General features: G+C 35.1%; 1 long non-coding RNA gene across 1 annotated transcript; it reads left to right on the forward strand.

Moving 5' to 3' along the window:
• The first annotated feature begins 796 nt into the window (after positions 1-796).
• Positions 797-12,469, forward strand: LOC116563856. The gene is made up of 3 exons (XR_004274604.1): positions 797-918; positions 9,368-9,374; positions 12,459-12,469. It is a non-coding gene; the product is annotated as an uncharacterized LOC116563856 (long non-coding RNA).
• Positions 12,470-20,074: the final 7,605 nt, after the last annotated feature.

Consider the following 20,074-nt stretch of genomic DNA (forward strand, 5'->3'; position numbering starts at 1 on the left):
TTTGGGCTGTCAGTTTCCTCCTGGTTCAACCTTTGGAGGTTTTATGTTTCCAGTGACTTACTCATTTCTTCTAAGCTCTCTAGTTTGTGTGCAAAAAGGTGTTCATAACAGTATCTGAGGATTATTTTTATTTCTGTGGAATTGATAGTAATGTTCCCTTTGTCATTTCTGATATTTAGATCATCTTTTTTCAGTTCAGCTTGATGCTGGTTATTTCTTTCCTTCTAGCTAGCTTTGAGGTTGGTTTGTCTTGTTTTTCTCATTTCTCTAGGTGTGGTGTTAAGTTGTTAGTTTGAGATTGCTCTTTTCTATTGACACTGTTTTAGCTTATCCCAGAGATTTTTCTTTTAGATAGTCTCGCTGTGTCACCCAGGCTGGAATGCAGGGTGTGATTTCAGCTCACTGAAGTTCAAGCAATTCTTGCACCCCAACCTCTCAAGTAGCTGGGATTGCAGGCATGTGCCACCACACCCAGTTAATTTTTGTATTTTTAGTAGATACAGAGTTTTACCATGTTGCCCTGGCTGGTCTCAAACTCCTGGCCTCAAGTGATCTGTCCACCTTGGCCTCCCAAAGTGCTGGGATTACAGGCATGAGGCACCGTACCTGGCCCATCCCAGGGATTCTTATATGTTGTATCTTTGTTTTCATTAGTTTCAAATAATGTCTTGAGTTCCGCCTTCATTTAACTGCTTACCCAAAAGTCATCCAGGAGGAAGTTGTTTAATTTCAATGTAGTTGTATAATTTTGGTATTGACTTCTCATATTATTGCACTGTGGTCGAAAAGTGTGGTTGTTATTATTTTGGGGTTTTTTTTTAATGGGTTGAGAATTATTTTATGGCTGATTGTGTGATCAGTTTTATAGTATGTGCCATGTGCAAATGAGAAGACAGTATATTCTATTGTTATTGGGTGGTATGCTCTGCAGATGTCTGTTAGATCTATGTGGTCAAGTGTTTAATTCAGGTCCTGAATATCTTTGTAAGTTTTCTGTCATGATGATATATCTAGTTCTGTCAGTGAGATTTTGAAGACTCCCATGCTTATTGTGTGGTTATCTAAGTCTCTTCATAGGCATCTAAGAACCTTTGTTAATGAATCTAGGTGTTCCAGTGTTTGGCACACATATATTTAGAATAACTAAGTCTTTTGTTGAATTAAACCCTTTAAAATTATGTAATAATCTTCTTTGTCTTTCTTTATTGTTGTTGGTTTAAAGTCTGTTTGTCTGAAATTAGCTCCATCTCTTTACTTTGAGCCTATGAGTGTCACTGCATATGAGATGGGTCTCTTGAAGAGAGCATACAGTTGGGTCTTGCTTCTTTATCCAGCGTGCCATTCTGTGCCTTTTAATTGGGGTATTTAACTCATTTATATTCAAGGCTAATATTGATACGTGTGGCTTTGGTCCTGTCATCATGTTGTTAGCTGGCTGTTATGCAGACTTGATTGTATAGTTGCTTTATAGTGTCAATAGTCTATGTACTTAAGTGTGTTTTTGTGATGGCCAGTAACAGTCTTTCATTTCCATGTTTAGCACTCCCTTAAGGAACTCATGTAAGGCTGGTCTGGTAGTAACATATTCTCTTAACATTTGCTTGTCTAAAAAGAAAGTTATTTCTCTTTTACTTATAAAGCTTAATTTGGCTGAATACAAAATTCTTGGTTAGAAACTGCCCAAAGTAATTTATACATTCAATGCTATCTACATCAAGCTACCAATGACTTTATTCTCAGAGTTGGAAAAAAACTACTTTAAACTTCATATGGAATCAAAAAAGAGCCTGCATAGCCAAGGCAATCCTAAGCAAAAAAAAAAAAAAAAAAAAAAAAAAAAAAAAAAAAAAAAAAAAAGCTGGAGGCATCATGCTACCTGACTTCAAACTATATTACAAGGTTACAGTAATCAAAACAGCATGGTACTGGTACCCAAAACAGAAATCCAGATCAATGGAACAGAACAGAGGCCTCAGAAAGAATGCCACACAGGCGATTCCTCAAGAACCTAGAAATAGAAATTCCATTTGACCCAGCAATCCCATTACTGGGTATATATCCAAAAGATTATAAATCATTCTACTATAAGGACACATGAACACGAATGTTCATTGCAGCACTGTTTACAATAGCAAAGACCTGGAACCAACCCAAATGCCCATCGATGATAGACTGGACAGGGAAAATGTGGCACATATACACCATGGAATATTATGCAGCCATCAAAAACGATGAGTTTGTGTCCTTTGTAGGGACATGGATGAACCTGGAAACCATCATTCTCAGCAAACTGACAGAAGAGCAGAAGATCAAACACCACATGTTCTCACTCATAGGTGGGTGTTGAACAATGAGAACACATGGACACAGGGAGGGGAGCACTACACACTGGGGTCAGTTGTGGGGAAATAGGGGAGGGGCAGTGGGGGGTGGGGAGGGGGGGAGAGATAGCATGGGGAGAAATGCCAGATATAGGTGATGGGGAGGAAGGCAGCAAATCACACCACCACGTGTGTACCTATGCAACAATGTTGCATGTTCTTCACATGTACCCCAAAACCTAAAATGTAATAAAATAAATAAATTGGAAAAAAAAAAAGAAAGAAAGAATGCCACACAACTACAACCATCTGATCTTTGACAAACTTGACAAAAACAAGCAATGGGGGGAGGATTCCCTGTTTAATAAATAGTGTTGGGAAAACTGGCTAGCTGTATGCAGAAAGCTGAAACTGGATCCCTTCCTTACATCTCACATAAAAATTAATTCTAGATGGACTAAAGATTTTAAAATGAGGCCTAACACCGTAAAAACTCTAGAAGAAAACCTAGGCAATACCATTCAGGACATAGGCATGGGCAAGGACTTCATGACTAAAACACCAAAATCAATGGCAACAAAAGCCAAAATAGACAAATAGGATCTAATTAAACTTAAGAGCTTCTGCACAGCAAAAGAAACTATCAATAGAGTGAACTGGCAACCAACAGAATGGGAAAAAATTTTTGCAATCTACCCATCTAGCAAAGGGCTACTATCCAGTATAATTATTTTTAAAAAAAGGAGAAAACAACAACAAAAAAAGAATTCCTTTTCTTTAAGAATGCTGAATATAGACCCTCAATCTCCTATTGCTTGTAGGGTTTCTGCTGAAAGGTTCATTGTTAGCCTGATGGAGTTTCCTTGCAGGTGACCTGCCCTTTCTCTTCGGCAGCCTTTATTATTTTTTCTTTCATATTGGCCTTGGAGAATCTGATGACTACATGTCTTGGGGATAGTTGTCTAGTATAGTATCTCACAGGGATTCTCTACATTTCCTGAATTTGTCAAACTCTCTAGCAAAGTTGGAGAAATTTTCTTGGATAATATCCTCAAATGTGTTTTCCAAGTTGCTTTCCTTCTGTTCCTCTCTTTCAGGGACACCAATAAGTTACACATTTAGTCTCTTTAGGTAATTCCATCTATCTCAGTGGTTTTATTGATTCTTTTTACTCTTTTTTCTTCATTTTTGTCTGACCGAGTTGACTCGAAGAACCAGTGTTTGAGCTTTCAGATTCTTTTCTCAGTTTGGTGTATTCTTCTATTAATATTTGTGATTGTATTATGAAATTCTTGTGGTAATTAAGTTTTTCAGCTCAATCAGATCAGTTTGGTTCTTTCCTAAAATGGCTATTTTGTGTTTCAGCTCTTGTATCATCTTATTAGTTTCTTTAGATTCCGTATATTGGGTTTTGACTTTCTCCTGAATCTCAATGATCTTCATTTCTATCCAGATTCTGAATTCTGTATCTGTCATTTTAGCCGTTTCTGCCTGGTTAAGAGCCATAGCTAAGGAACTAATGCAATTATTTGGAAGAAAGAAGATACTCTGACTTTTTGTGTTGCCAGAGTTCTTGTGCTGGTTCTTTCTCATTTGTGTAGCCTCATGTTCCTTTAATCTTTGAAGTTGCTGTCCTTTGGATAGGGTTTTTGCTTTTATATTATTTGATGCCCTTGGGGGTTTGACTGTAGTATAAGCTAACTTCACTTGACTGGCTTTGTTTATGATAGATTTTGGGGGACTCAAGGCTCACATCAGCACTCCTGGGCTTTATGCTCTAACCCTCGGGGACTGGTGCCAGGCTTTGTTCTTTGACCCCTCAAGGTTAAGCACCTGCTGCACTGAAAGGGCTGAGGTGTTCCTGGTCTGCTGACAAAAAACATTCTGATGGGAGGGTGCCAGCCAAAGCTTTCCATTGGGGCAGTGGCAGCAGCATCTGCACTCAAGTGTGCATGCCATCAGAGTGGCACCTGAACATTTTCAACAATATGAAACTAAATGTTATCATCAGGATATAAATAAAGAAAAAAGAAAGACAAGCTCCAAAAGTCACTTAAAGCAGAGAAGCCAGAAAGATGGGTGGAAAATCAAAAGAAGTTAATCTAGATATTTTGTAAGATGAGGCTAGCATGATGATTACAGAGCTATTTAAGGGGTTTTTTTTCCTCAACTAGTGTTGAGAGCCCAATTTAGGCTGAAAATAATGAATTTATATCACATTCCTTTGCTGGTTCATATATTTTCACAGGTAAAATGCTTGTTTTCTTTACAAAATAACACTTAATTTAACAGCTCTATTTTCTATAATTTGATAACAGCTGCATAAAGAAAAGTGGATGATTAATAATTTCATCAGATGTATGTAACTATATGGAAAAGGTATAGCTAGTGGATGGGTATATATGCCTTTTTAAAAATGGAATACATTTTGTGGATCACATTCCTTTAATATGATGATTTTCATGGGTTGCAGAACATTCTCTGTTTACAGTTTGATATGGAAACTGAACTAAGACTGTTGTGGTTCATTTTGTAGGTAAATATCCAAAGCTATTGCATTTACTATCCCTCTTATTTCATATAGCCACACTTCATTTCACTGACATTGCTCAGGAATAAGGTGTTCAACATCAATCAATTTTTCAGGTAGCTGAAGCTCACCCACTATATGATTGAACTGATTTTATTTTAATAAATTTGTTGGAAATCTAAAATGTATCATACACTTTTAGTCCTTCTTACAGAAAGTATATCATATAAAATTTATCCTTTTTTGATGGTCTTGAATCATTCTTATACACTTCAGTGTTCGCATTGTGCTACAATGTAGCAATGCCCTGAGGGGTGAGTCATGTAGAGTTGTTTACCTTTAGACAAAGATCATGTCATGATTGGCATAATTATTCTGAATAAAACAAAGCAAAACAAAGAATGCCATGTGCTATGGATCCACGTACATGGTTTAAAAATCTTGGGTCTCTCGTTTAAGGTCAGAATTACTTTTTAGATAAGTTGTTAACCACTTATAAGTCTTTATTTTCCGATTAGTAAAATGGGATAAGACTAAGAAAGAGCTAATATTGAATATGTACTAACTGTCAGATACTGTACTACAGCACTGACTCCACAATGATGAGAGATAGTATAATGAGATTAAAAACTCAGACTTTGGAGTCAGACTAGTTCCTAGCTCTGTGAACATACACAGAGTTTTTTAACTTTCCATATCATATTTTCCTCATTGGTTAAAAGATCATAAAAATGCCTTCCTTGTGGAGTTATTGTTAGAGTTAAAATACTTGTATAACACTTAGAGGAGTGCCAAGATTGTAGTAAGCATTGAATAAGTGATGATGACGATGATGATGATGATCTCATTTTATCTTCATAGCAGGCCTGAGAGTTAGTTAATGTTATGACCTCCTTATTCTAGAAATGAGGAAACTAAGTCTTAGAGATGTTAAGCAACTTGTGAAGATCACAGCATTAGTAACGAAGTACTGATTCTAGACCCAAGGAATCATGGGCCACTAGGAGGACAATCCATGATGTATTGCTTGCGCTGTCAGAGATGGCTTCATTGTTCTTCAGGGTACCACCTGCACAGCTCTGTGAAACAGCCCTGCCACTAAGATAGGCTGCTTCTCTATTTCATGCAACGTTTTACGAAGGTTAACTGAAACAAATGTATGGAGGCAGCCGACGGTTTCTTGTATACAGACATAATAAATGGCAGGTGCTTTTCACCTCTTCGTGCTTTAGTTTTGTTTAACCCTTTTGGCTGCTTCCAATCTGGTACATTCTGTACCTAAAGAAATGAGATATTTTGTCAATTCAGTAATTAATTATAAGCTACTTTTAGGCCTGGAAAATATACTCTACCTTTTTTTAGAAAAAGTTTATGGATATTTTGATAGATGTTTTATTCTGGGTGTAGTAGGCAGCTTCCAAACTGGCCCCATGTGATTCTTAACTCCTGTTGTTTATCCCCTTGTGTGACGTCTTTTTTTTTTTTTTTTTTTTTTTTTTGAGTATAGGCTGAACCTAGTGAAGGCTGAACCTAGTCACTTGCTTCTAACAAACAGAATATGGCAAAAGTGATGGATGACTCTTCTGAGATTAGGCTATAAGATTATGACTCCTTGCTTGCTTGCACTTTCTCTCACATCCTTTAACTTGCTCACTAGGATGAAGCCAGCTGCCTTGTTGTGGGCTGTCCTATGGAGAGGCACACCTGATAAAAGCTGAAGGTGGTCTCCAAACAATAGCAGCAAAGAACTAAGGCCTTCAGTCCAGGAACTCGCAAGGAACTGAATCTTGCCAATAACTACCTCAGTGTGCCTGGGAGTAGATCCAACCCAGATAAACCTTGTGATGTCTACAGCCTCAATGTGGATGAAAGCAGCATTGTTGCTGTAGTCATTGTTAGTCAGAAGACCCAGCTAATTCAGGTCCAAATTCCTGCCCCATAGAAAATGCCAAATAATAAATGGTTTTTTAGACCACTAAATTCTGGGGCAATTTGTGATGCAGCAATTAAAAAGTAATACACTGGGGCTTTTTCTACTTAGTCTCAAATCTCTGCTTGTGTTTTATATGGTTAACCAAGATCACACTACTAAAAAGAGACATGGTACCAGCAATAATTTCTAATACTTTTGCCACACAGTATTGTCATTTTCTGATTCCTTTTTTGCCAATTCTTGCTAGACTGCGAGCTCCTTGATGGCTGAAAATGTATCTTTTATCTCTGTGTTCTAAAATTAGGACAGTTGTTATCTAGTAATTAAAATATCTGGAGCCAAAGATGAAGTACAAACTCAAAAGAGGCAAAAATGTGGGAAGATATGGGGAGAAAGAAGAAAAGACTATAACTCAAGAAGGGATTTCTTAGTTTGAAATCCTAAAGAAAACAAACCAGAATGAGAATAAAGTGTGATATGTGACGGTAACTTTGCTTGGCACACAAGCCATTTTTAATTAGCCTAGAAGTAGTAGCTTATGATAGGCAATAACCACATGTGGAACAATTAGTGGTGGGCAAAACTTCCTCCTTGCTTTTGAGAAAAACATAGAGTTAATTGCTAACAATCTAACCCCTCTCTAACACTTCCTGGACTCAGAAATGAGAGCCCAGGACCAGAATATCACATCCAGTTCCATTTCCAGACACATCATGGCAAAATAATGGGAAAACACCTTGACATATCACTTAGATCTGGGTGCTGGTCAACAAAACAAATTGTCTATATGGACCCTCATGAGGAGAACTTTCAAAGGCTAATATTGTATTGCCTTAAGAAAAGCTACTTGCAGGCCAGTCGTGGTGGCTCACTTCTGTAATCTCAGCATTTTGGGAGGCCAAGACCGGTGGGTTACTTGAAGTCAGGAGTTCACGACCAGACTAGCTAACATGATAAAACCCCCATCTTTACAAAAACACAAAAATTAGCTGGGCATGGTGGCTCACATGTATGGTGCCAGCTACTCAGGAGGCTGAGGCAGGAGAATGGCTTGAACCCAAAACGCCAAGGTTGCAGTGAGCTGAGATCACACCACTGCACTACTCCAGCCTAGGCAATAGAAGGAGACTTTGTCTTAAAAAAAAATTTGCTTAGTATATGTTATCTGACTAAGTTGACCTGATCTTTGATAAGAATTCATTTTTCCCTAACTTCTTGGGATTTGGTCATAATTGGGTTTTGTATAATTACTTTTAATAGATGAACTATTTTTTGCTTTTAAATTAATAGAAAAATTATTGGAATATCCATATATTTGTAGTCTATTCCTTGTTACTTATATTATATCAGGGATAAAACAGGAAAGAAAATACATCCTATGGACCAGAACACAGGAGATTTGGCTTCAAGTCTCAGATATCCGGCTAATCAAATGTATCATTAGATGATATTTTAACTTCTTTATGGCTTAGTTTCTTTGTTGATCCAATTATTTTGGTAATAGCTATAGAAATTTTGTCTGGATAAAGTGAGATGCTGAAGGCGAAAAGCCTTTGACATGGTTACATGAGTTGCTCAATACAAATTAAAACATAGACGTCAATCTGCACCTATTACATCCTTCCAGAAAGAACTAATCTTCTATAAGAAATTTTCTTTAGATTCATCAGCAATCTCCTTTCCCTAGCATTCTTCTATACTTTTTGCATGTTTTATATTATCATGTGCTTATTTCTAATTATAATAATTTTCATTCAAGTTGACGATACCGAAGTCGAAAATATTGTAAGATAAGTATCAAAGTGAACTTCCATTAGCCCATTAGCACAAACAAAACTAAACCTGTGTCCTTTTGTAATTTTTTAACTTCTCCAATAACTTAATTAAATATTATACACCTAGAATATTCCACAGCAGCTACTTTCACTGCCAGCAATAATCAGCCAATGCCCTCAGAATCATATCTTTCAGGATGAATTATTACTTTTACTATTATTACTAGGATACTATTACTTCTAGGATATACAAAATATTATTTCCAGGAAATTTGAGTTTATAGAGAGCCAAAACCTCCCAGTTTTAGGAAAATCCCTGCCAGAAATAAGTCCCCTTAAAAAGAATACGTTTCTTTAAGTCTTCATTTTGCTCCTAAGAAGCCCAGGTTACTCTCTCCAACTTTACCTGATTGGAACTAGGCCATGGTGCACCCTTTCAACACACAAGTTCAGTACTTGTGCCTATAACTCTAGGTAAACATCAAGATAAACACTTTGTGTGCTCCCCAGCCCAGTAAGGTAAACCTTGCTGGATTAAGGAGCCCAATACCAGCATGCCTTGCTCTGCTGCTGCTGTAAGAGGAGCTCCTCTCCTCACCATTTCTCCAAAACTCACCTCCCTGGCATCTACAGAGTTCCTCCGCGTTGGGCACAGGTAAAACTGATTATGCAAATGTCATAACGTAATTCTTAGTTGATTAATATATCATCTCTATTTTTTCTTAGGTTCTCTACTCTCACTGCTTCATTTCCTAGATTCACTTTTCCTTGTCTTTGGGAGACTGGAGCAGTGGGAGGGAAGGTGAAGAGGAGAAGTTCACTATCTCCAAAAGAGTGTCTATCTGAGGGTCCTACCTCAAAAAGAATAGTAAAGATATGCTAAATTACCAAGTCACCATTGGGTTGGTTAACATTGCAGTCCCTCAATTCTAATCATGGTGCCCTATTCTGGAGTTACTTCTGTGGAATGAGGGCATCTGCCAATGCTTTCCAAACCACCGAAACTACTAGGGTAAGCACTCTTATCTCCCAGGTTACCCCAGTTAATTCCTCAGTATTATTCTGGATTTTAGAGAGTATAGAATCAAGAGCCCCTAACTGTGCTCTTTTATAAGGCAGGAAGCTAATCCTAGAAAAAACATCACATTCCATCCAGCTAATGTTAAGTTTCCGCTTATGTGCATGTTGTGCATGCCATTATCAAAGCTCCAACCATGGCATTGTTTTGAAGTTATCCTACTGTTTTTTTTTGTTAAAGTATACATTCTCTACAGACTACTACCAGCTCATAGCATATTTTTTAAACTATATGTCTGTATTTGTCTTTTGAATTGAATTTCATTAAGTCAGAGATGTGATCCTAGGAAATTCTGAATATCTGAGTTCTCTTTGCTGTATTTTATATTATCAAGATATAAAATGTTCCTAAAAGCCTCATAATAAAAATTTTAAGCAATTTTCAACATAAATTTTCTAGAACTTTGAATTTATACTTGTAAAAATTATTTTATTCTTTAGTATTTCTGCCATTAAATTTTTCAAAGTTATGTACATCTCAATATCAATGTATATTCATATTCTAATTCTTTGACTTAAGTAAATGTTGCTTTATTCAACTACCACAATCAGATTCTGTCACTATAATAAAAAATCTAATACTTTTCATTTTAAAATAAATATGATAGTACAAAATAGTATTATAAGAGATTATGGATGCTTGGATAAGAGGTGGTTAGGAAGTAGAAAAGCATCATATTTCCTATAGTAATCATGATTTAAAGACATAATAAAATCTTAAAATTAAGCAACAGAGTAATTAAATAACAGAATAGAAATTGCTTTCAGTGAAAAAGGCTAGTCATATCATTTTCACTTTGAGACCATTAATTATAGGGCATTCTTTCTTATTGCTTTATATTAATAATAAATGGTTTCATGGTAAAACAGACAACATAAATTTAGCTCTTTATGATTCCTTATGACCTCTTGATTTTAAAGTAAACAAATCTCCTTAGAGTATAATGTTCTGTAAAATATTCAATGTATATAGGAATCAAATGATATCCAATGTGTTTATCTCTCCAAAATTGCCTACTCCCTCAACCACAAATACACACAAAGAACCTAAAGGGGTACAGTCTTTATTTTCTCTTATATGATAATACAATCTCACTCTCTCTAAAGAGGCAGATAAGGTTGCCTTTTGTGAAGAGCACAGTATTGTAGTTCATGTCTTATTCTACAGCATTTATTGAAAGGCATAATATGGCCTTTCATGGAATCTACAGTCCAGTGGGCATATATTAACACTTGAGCTCATTGCATTCTTAAGGCTGTGCCCATTCAAGTACAACCTGGGCAACTTGAATAGTTCTTCTTTAAGTACCCCATTTAACAGAAGCCCACCTACTCACATATTTTGTAATACCCAGGTTCTCCATCAGAGCATCTAGGACCCCATGTGGTGTCACTCACAGAAGTCTGAAGTTCACCTGCAAATAACTTGAAGTAAATTATCATGATCACAAATCCTCTCGTACATGATTACAAAAATATTTAGCTACACCACCAACTTTTATTCTTGTTCTTTCTCTCTTAAGGCTTTGGACCCTATAGACTGGTCTACACTCCATTCATTACCATTGGCCAGCCAATCAAGATTGTTTTTCTCTTACTATGCTATAGAAGAATATTCAGAAATTAACTTGAAGGAATACACTCAGAAATGCAACTTCCAATGACAAGAAGAGGAAAGCAAACAAAAGTTATCTGAGAGCAAGCTAGCAGAGGAATTTAAATAATATATTCTACACTTCAAAGCCATGGTGATTTGTCTAGAGAAATGAAGATAAAATGGGTAATGAATCTAACAGAAATGGTATTTATATTTCACAAGGATAGAATGATCCCCAAGGAATAAGAAATGTGGAAGAAACCTGGAAATAAAACTGTTAAGACAAGCAAATAGATAAATGGATCTGCTGTCAGACAAGATAACAGTGAAGGTAAGCTGCTAATAGATGCCATCAAGAACCATTACAATATGCTTGGATGCTTGGCCAAGGAGACAATATACATATAAAATTATTTATTAGTAGTTGACAGTGATGCATGAGAGCATTAATGTTTCTTTATGATTTATCACTGTTTTTTATTCATTTGTATCTGATCAAAATTGTATATTAATTAGAACCTCAGCATTATTTAATGTTGAGAAAAAGTGTAAATTTTGCCAGGCACTCACTCTTTAGAAGAGACAAAATAACCTTGAAGTGGGACAATAAAGCATCACGATTTACAGGCTACAAGTCTCAGGAGTGCACATTACACAGAGTTTCTCACAAGTCAAAAAGCTCTTCTAACATCTCTTTACTTGCTTGATTCATACTTGGTGTTGAGTATTATCCTAGGCTTTCTTTGAGTTAAATGTTCCTCCTACATAGCTCCAAAAATCATATACCTCTCTTATCAGAGAAACAATTAAACCTTATTTTATTGGATTGTATTTCCTGCTAGGCTGCAACTTGGAGTGAAACTGTATTTTGCTGACTAATATAGACCCAGATCTAGCAAAGCCCACAGAACATGGTAGGCAGGCAACAAATATTTACTGAAGTAATGAAATGAATGCTTAGACAGGAGTGATGGCTTACAAAAAAGTCAAAAATATTTAGTTTTTAAACTAGATTCCTTTAAAGAAATTTGTCATCTCTTGATAGGCACTCCTAGAGAATCCTAAAGAGGATTGATGTTATGGTCCCTAGGAAATGTATGCTTATTAGAAGATTAGGCTTCTAGGAAGCAGGCATCCAACATAATTACATTTTCATTATGGTAACAAAGAAAGGCAAATATACTAGACCCATTTCTATCCAAACCTGATTCTCAGAGTCTAAAAGTTCATTTCATAGTGTCCATGATACCATATTTCTTATATTTAGAATTACTTCTAACAACTGAAACCCAATAAGACTAAATTCTCCAATGTGCAGTGAAGATAGAATTACATTAAACGTTCATGAGCTTTAAAATGCCAATTGCAATATAACCTCATTGCAATTGCTTGTAACTGTACCATACCCATGTTTTATGAAAAGACAACCTAGAAATAAGTTACTGTTTTGATCATTATTTGCTACATATGAACACTTTATTTTTTCTCTATATTTTTAATAGTTAACATATGTCTTGAACAGTTTTTTTAGTTATAAATAACTGCACTTAATATAAAATTAAAGAAAGATTTTAGTCCTTGTGTCTAATTATTCAAGAATTTTATTGTGAATAAAATTTTATTTTTAAATTTATTTATGTTACAAAAATGAACCTATTAATTTTAAAGAAAAAGGAAACAAGTATAGTAATACGCAAAATGTTATATATTACATTTAAATTTTTTTAAAGAACAATCACTACTAAAATGGTTGAAACAATTTGATTGATAGGATATTTTTGTACTGTAGTGATTGGTTTTATTACATAATGTAACCTTTTGATTATTTCTGTGAAAACACTGAAAGCATTTTAAAATTTTGAGTTATCAGAACACAAAGATCTACAAATAAGAATGTACAAAACTGTAAAAAAATTTTAAAAATGAATTACACACTGAGCCTGTAGCAAATACTGTGAGAAGCAAACAACAAAGAAGATTATTTCTTTCATTAAAAATAACAAGTAGTTTAATAACTAGAAAAGAAATTTCACAAGAGAGAAATTAAATTTTGCCTTATACAAATTATTTTCAAAAAAACAATTTCATTCAAAAATTCTTAATTTGAGAAGTTATAATAACCTCTCAATAATCAAGAAAATATTTATTAGTATTTCACTGTTGTACCTTATACAGGTATAAAATTGGAACAGAATGCATGCAGCAGCTGTTTGAGAACTCTGAAGAGTAAGTGGCAAGGAGACTGGGAAGAAAATCAGAAATCAAAGTACTGCTGAAAGGACAGTGAGTTTTAATTTTTGTTTTACTCTGGCATCTCCTGGCTTGGACTCAATTCAGCAGGAAATCTGGAAATAGAATTTATTGTAAACAGATAAAGTGCCAGGAGAATTCCTCCAGTTCTGGCTTAAGAAGCTCAAGGAGTGGAAAAGCAATCTCTCAACACTCAGAGAATGCAGGAACTCCGTTTTTCTTACTTGTTCTCCACTCTCTCATGTCCCTGCCCCCAAGCAATCCAATAGTGGCTCAAAGACCATGGCTGAGGAAGCAATGGGAAGTACAAGAGCTGTAAATTCTAAGGGAGGAAAACCTTCATTTCCAGTCACAGGAGCTGTAATTAAAGGAAATAAGGTAATTTTTCCCCACCATTTTTGATATGGTTTGGCTCTGTGTCCCCATCCAAATCTCATATTGAATTGTAATCCCCACATGTCTAAGAAGGGACCTGTAATCCCCACAGGTCAAGGGAGGGAGGTGATTGGATTATGAGAGTGGTTTCCTCCATGCTATTCTCATGACAGTCAGTGAGCTCTCACAAGACCTGATGATTTTATATGTGTCTGGAAGTTCCTTCCTTGATCTTCTCTCACCTCACCTGCTACCCTGTAAGACATGCCTGCTTCCCCTTCCACCAGGATTGTAAACTTCCTGAGGCCTCCCCAGCCATGCAGAACTGTAAGTCAATTAACCTCTTTTCTTTATAAATTATCTAGCCTCAGGCAGTTCTTTATATCTGTGAGAACATGGACTAACATGCTCTTATTATCTTGTTGCTTTGTACCAGATGTGGAGAGAGTCACAAGAAGTGTGTGGTAGAGTGGAGTAATAAAGATACAGTAAGAAGTCTAATAAGGGGAGCCCCAGGATACAGGAAAGTACAGGAAAGAGTGCAGATACAAAACCTTGAAAGCTTGAAATAAAATACAGTTGACATTTTAACAACACAAGATTGAACTGCGTGAGTCCACATAGTGGATATTTTTCAATAAAAAGTCAGCCCTCTGTATGGGCAGATTCCATATCCACAACCAAACATCAATTGAAAATACAATATTCCCGGAATGTAAAACCTGAGTGTACAAAGACCACCTTTTGGTATCTGAGGGTCCCACAGGGCCGACTGTGGAACTTGAGTATGCACAGATTTTGGTATCCACAGGGGAATTAACCAATCCTCTGCAGATTTGGAGGAATGATTATAGAAAATATAAAAAAGAACCAGATGTATATTTTAGAACTAAAAGTTACAATAACAAATTTAAAAACTTACCAGATAGGCTCAGTAGCAGAATAGAGATAGAAAAAAAAACAAAAAACAAATGAACTTTAAGACAGAGCTATAAAAATTATTGTCATCCATCTTATGCAAGGTTTTGCTTACCCATGATCAACTGAAATCTGAAATATTAAATAGAAACTCCAGAAAAAACAATACACGAGTTTTCAAATTTGTGTGGTTCTGAGTAGCATGATGAAATCTCACACTATACCATTTTGCCCCAATGAGGACATGAATCATCCCTTTTTCAAAGCACATTCACACTGTGTATTCTACACTCCCATTAGTCTCTTGGTAGCCATATATGTTGTCATATCAACTGTTGTGATATTGCAGAGCTTGGATTCAAGTAACCCTTATTTTAATTACGATTGTCCCCAAGGTACAAGTAGTAATACTGGCAATTCAAATATGCAAAAGAGAAGCCATCAGGTGTTTCTTTTAAGTTAAAAGATTGATAAAAGAAAAACTTGAGTCAAATTAAATTTAAAGGGTTTAATTGAGCAATGAATGACTTACAAATTGGACAGCATCCCAAGCCAGAGTATGCTCCGAGGCTTCAGCATACCCACGTGGTGGAAGAAGATATGTGGACAGAAAAAGGAAAGTTACCTACAGAAATTGGAAATGAGGCACAGAAACAGCTGGATCAGTTACTGGGCAGTATTTGCCTTATTTGAACATGGTTTGAACAGTTGGCTACATTTGACTGGCCAAAATTCAGTGATCGGCACAAGTATAGGCTATGGTCTTTTTATATCTCCACTTGTTATAGTTCATGATGTACAAAGAAATCTTTAGCCCGAACTTAAAATATTTAAGGATGCAGCTTTAGGCTAAACTTAATAAGGTGAAAGTTTTCAATTTAATAAAGAAATGAAATAAATCATATGTTGAGATTATTAAGATCTACAGTAAGAATGAATGTTCTATCCATGAAATTGTAAAGAAGGAAAAGGAAATGTGTGCATAGTCTATACAAGGTTTGATACTATCTGCATTTCAAATATCCACAAGGGGTCTTGGAATGTAATCCCTGAGGATAAGCGGGGACTATAGTATATGATCTGAAAAGTAGAGGGCAAATGATTGAAAAAATTAAATAGAGCCTGAAGACCTGTGGTCAATAATGAAAGAACTAATATTTGTGTTATTTTAGTCACAGAGACAAGAAAGAATATGTTAATTTTTTAAACTTTGAAGAAATAAGGCTGAAAATAACCCAAATATAAGAAAAGACATTAAGCTACAGATTCAAAAAATTCAGCAAACCCAAACAGAAAAACAACAAAGAAAAAGAATCATGCCCAGAGCTGTCCTATTCCAACTGCTGAAAACTATGGACAAAGAAAATATCATGAAGAAAGCTAACGAAAAATGATGTATTACTTATAGGGAAACATTTATTCTAATGACTGCAGCTGTTTCATTGAGCCCAGAAGGAAGTAAAACAACATTTATAAAGTGCTGAAAGAAAATAATTTTCAACACAGAATTCCATATTCAGAGAAAATGTCTTTTAGGAATTAAGATAAAATATTCTCAGATGGATCATAAACTTAAAAATGTGTTGCCAGCAGATCTGTTCTAAAAGAATCATTAAAGGAACTTCTTCAGACAGAAGGAAAATAATACCCAAAAGATGCCTGTAGCACTGAGAATGAAGGAAGAACAACAGAAATGTTAAGCATCTCAGTAAATATAATAAAGTCTTCTTGTATTCTATAGTTGTTTAAAGTGTGTTTGATCTTTTAAAGTAAAAATTGTAACATTCTCTCATGTATTTTCAATGTATGTAGATATAATACATTATGATAAATACAACTGAAGAGGGGATGATAAAGGGAACTATGGTGAAAGGGTAACTGGTTGCTTTATGGAGAATAAACGATAAGGAAAAAAAAGTAGATGTGGGAACTACAATTACAATGTGGCTGCCTATAGGAAAGTGATCTTTAAAGTCAGAATCAAGAATTATCAGGAATATATTGCAAGTGGTGTCGAAATCCTTACTATAGCAAATACATTCTCAGAATCTGCCCCATGCTTACCATTACAGCCTCATATCACTCTCCCTTTCCTTGTACTATATATTCTAGTTATGCAAATTACCTGTAATTCTCTGTATATTCTATAATCATATGCTTCCATGACTCTCGTATAAGTTGCTGCTTCTCATGAGATTGACCTCCTTTCTTCCTCTGTCCACCTGGCTAACTAAATTCATCCATCAAGATTAGCTCAGTGTTTCCTCCTCACATAACCCCTACCAAAGTTAGGTTTAATGACATTCCTAAGAATTCCACATATAATTACAGTGGACATGGTGCTTAAAATTACAGTGGCCATGGTGTTCATTACCTTCATATTTATTTAATAAAGAAACATGCTCAATATAAAACATTCAAACAATAGAATAAAATACATCTTGTAGAAACAAAGGATACAAATTTTACATGGAGTAAACATTTGTTTCATGTACCCTTTGCCTCCCCCAGATTAGTGTGTGTTTATTCAGTTTTTTCTTCTTTTTTTTTTTACTTAAATCCTTTCTCTGATGGAGCTTTTCATTCCAGTGGGTGAAAACAGATCATATAAAATATTCACATAAAGTGTTGATGCTGATAATATCTAAGAAGAAAAATTAAACAGGATAAAGGGACAAAGAGGGAGTAGGATTTATTATCATTCCAAAACAGTGTCCCTTTTGCCACATTCTGCCTTACATTCTGCCTTACATATTATACATCTTGTAATGTGCAAAAATTGGGATGTACTATTTAATTAGAATTTCTCTGATTATTGGTGTGTGCATATATTTCATATGTTAACTGACCATGCAACTGTCAGTTTACATGATTATTTCATTCAACAGACCATAAGTTCCTCGAAGCCAATAATTGTATGTTTCATGTCCCTGGATCCTAGCATAGTACCTGCTATAAAGTAGGCTGAATGAATGACAATGTAAGAAACATTATATATGTGTGCACATGGAGTGTGCCTGTGCGTCTGTGTGTGTGTGTGTGTGTGTGTGTGTGTGTGTGAAGCAAAAGTTCTCTTAAATCAATGCATCATAAAAATAATTTGAAAATAAATGAACATATTTAAAATAAATTTATTTTAAAAATGCATTTAATATGACCTCTAATTTTTCTCTTATTTAGTTGTACCTGGATACCATTATTAGAATAATCTTAACTAATGTATTAAATTAAATGCCCAAAGATAAAAATTACTTTTATGAATAACGTTTAATAATCCAGCAGAAAAAAATCAAGCCTAGACTTTAGGATAATTTTCAAAACGTATTTTTAAAATTTAGTATTTTTAAGTCACTGTTGAATAAATGTATGTTCTGAAATTCGGTAAATTTATTATAAATTTCTGGAACTGCAAGAATCTTAGACATCTTCAACTCCTTCATTTTGCAAGTGAGAAAATTAAGAACCAGGGAAGGGATTTGCCAAAGTCTCATAGGTAATGAATGGCAGAGCCAGAATTAGAATCAATACTCCTTGACTATTTCCTAGAGCAGTGCTCTTTCTAGCACACTACACAGCCTTTCATAGACACAGTAAATTCTAAACTTATGAATGGGTTTTACTTTAAATATTCATTTATGAATCATTTGTGGCTAAAACTGGGAATTCATTTTCCCCTAGAAATAATTCTTAAAATTTGATTGAATTCCTAATATAGTGACCAAATAAATGCACCCTAAGGTACTAATAGTTTTTAATTCAACTGTCTGCATAATGGGGAAGAATGAAAGGAAAGATTAGTTTTATCTAAAAGTCCATAAATCTCATAGGATGAGTTTCATGAACACATGTTACTAATGATTCTTGTAGTTTAAAAATGCAGGATGACTTTCTAACCAGGTATTAATGTGATTCTAGCACACTTTCCCAACTTTAATATTCCAACTACATAAGGATTAGACTTGGGGGTATTTTTTCCCCTGTACTTAGAATATCTGCCAGATGCCTTGCAATTGCTAGCCGTCCTCAGCTGTGTGCCTACCTTGTAAGCACCTAATTCCTGTCCTAAAACTCCAAAACTTTTCTGTAGCAGCTGGAAAGACTTGTATTAATATGAAAGATTCAACATACTTGTTGGCTTAAGTCCAACCAACACTGACTGTCCAGAGGAACTAATTGTTCTTATTAACTTAAGTAATCTAGGCCTACCCCAGATATGGCAGCAGTATGACTATCTCCCTAAACTCATGGGAAGTATGTAAAGAGATGAAAGACCTAAGGAAAATCTGAGTATTATAAGGGAAATGGATGCTGAGTGATAAATCAATAAATGTCCACTACAGCAAGATAGAATTTTCCTTGTTCTATGAATTTTCTTCCAGACACAGGGTCATATCCAGATTTGATAATATTGTTTTCTCAACACAAAATTCACAAACAACCCCGCCCAATCACCTTCTACCAATATCATTCTCATATCCTGAGTTTGTCAGATTTCTCATGTATACACTATAGTTACAAAGAAGCCAGCCAAATATTTTTTCTGCTTTGTGAAGAACATAAACATAATGCATATATACAAATCTGTGTCTTAAACCTGTGTAGTTATACAGCTAAAGACCAACTGATTTTTAATAAATCACTTTTACTGAAAAACATTTAAAAATTACATTAAACAGGGCAAATCCAGACATTTGATGGTTGTATATTAAATTAGCATTTTTCATATATATTAATTGAAATTCATTAATAATCTGACTAAGCAAAGTTAAAAGAGAATGAAGAATTGGCATAAGAGTTCAAAGTAAAGTAGAAGACTATAAAATTACATATGATATGAACACTAGAATTCCCTAAAGCCCCCTTCCTTACTTTCAACTGTCTGCAGAAAAAACAAAAGATAAAGAAAGAAGGGCAAAAAGCAGACAGAATGAAGGAAGATGTAAAAGAAAACTATTGCATGTGAATGACTATAATGGAAAAACTAAAACTTTGTATTAACTAGAATATAATTTACTTTTATTATCATGCACTAAACACACACACACATTAGAATTATTCAGAGAAGAAATCCAAGAGAAACTAAATATAATAATATTCAAGTATAGGAAAACCCAAGCAAAATAAAATTAAGAAGTATTTAATTAAAAATTTTTTCACATAATTTTAATGCACTTTTTTTTATTAGCTGGGCGTGGTGGCACACACCTGTAGTCCCAGCTATTCAGGAGGCCGAGGCATGAGAATTGCTTGAACCCAGAAGGTGGAGATTGCAGTGAGCCAAGATCGTGCCACTGCACT

This window comes from Sapajus apella, unplaced genomic scaffold, assembly GCF_009761245.1.
Source record: "Sapajus apella isolate SASKATOON/1434 unplaced genomic scaffold, GSC_monkey_1.0 scaffold36, whole genome shotgun sequence".
NCBI lineage: Eukaryota > Metazoa > Chordata > Mammalia > Primates > Cebidae > Sapajus > Sapajus apella.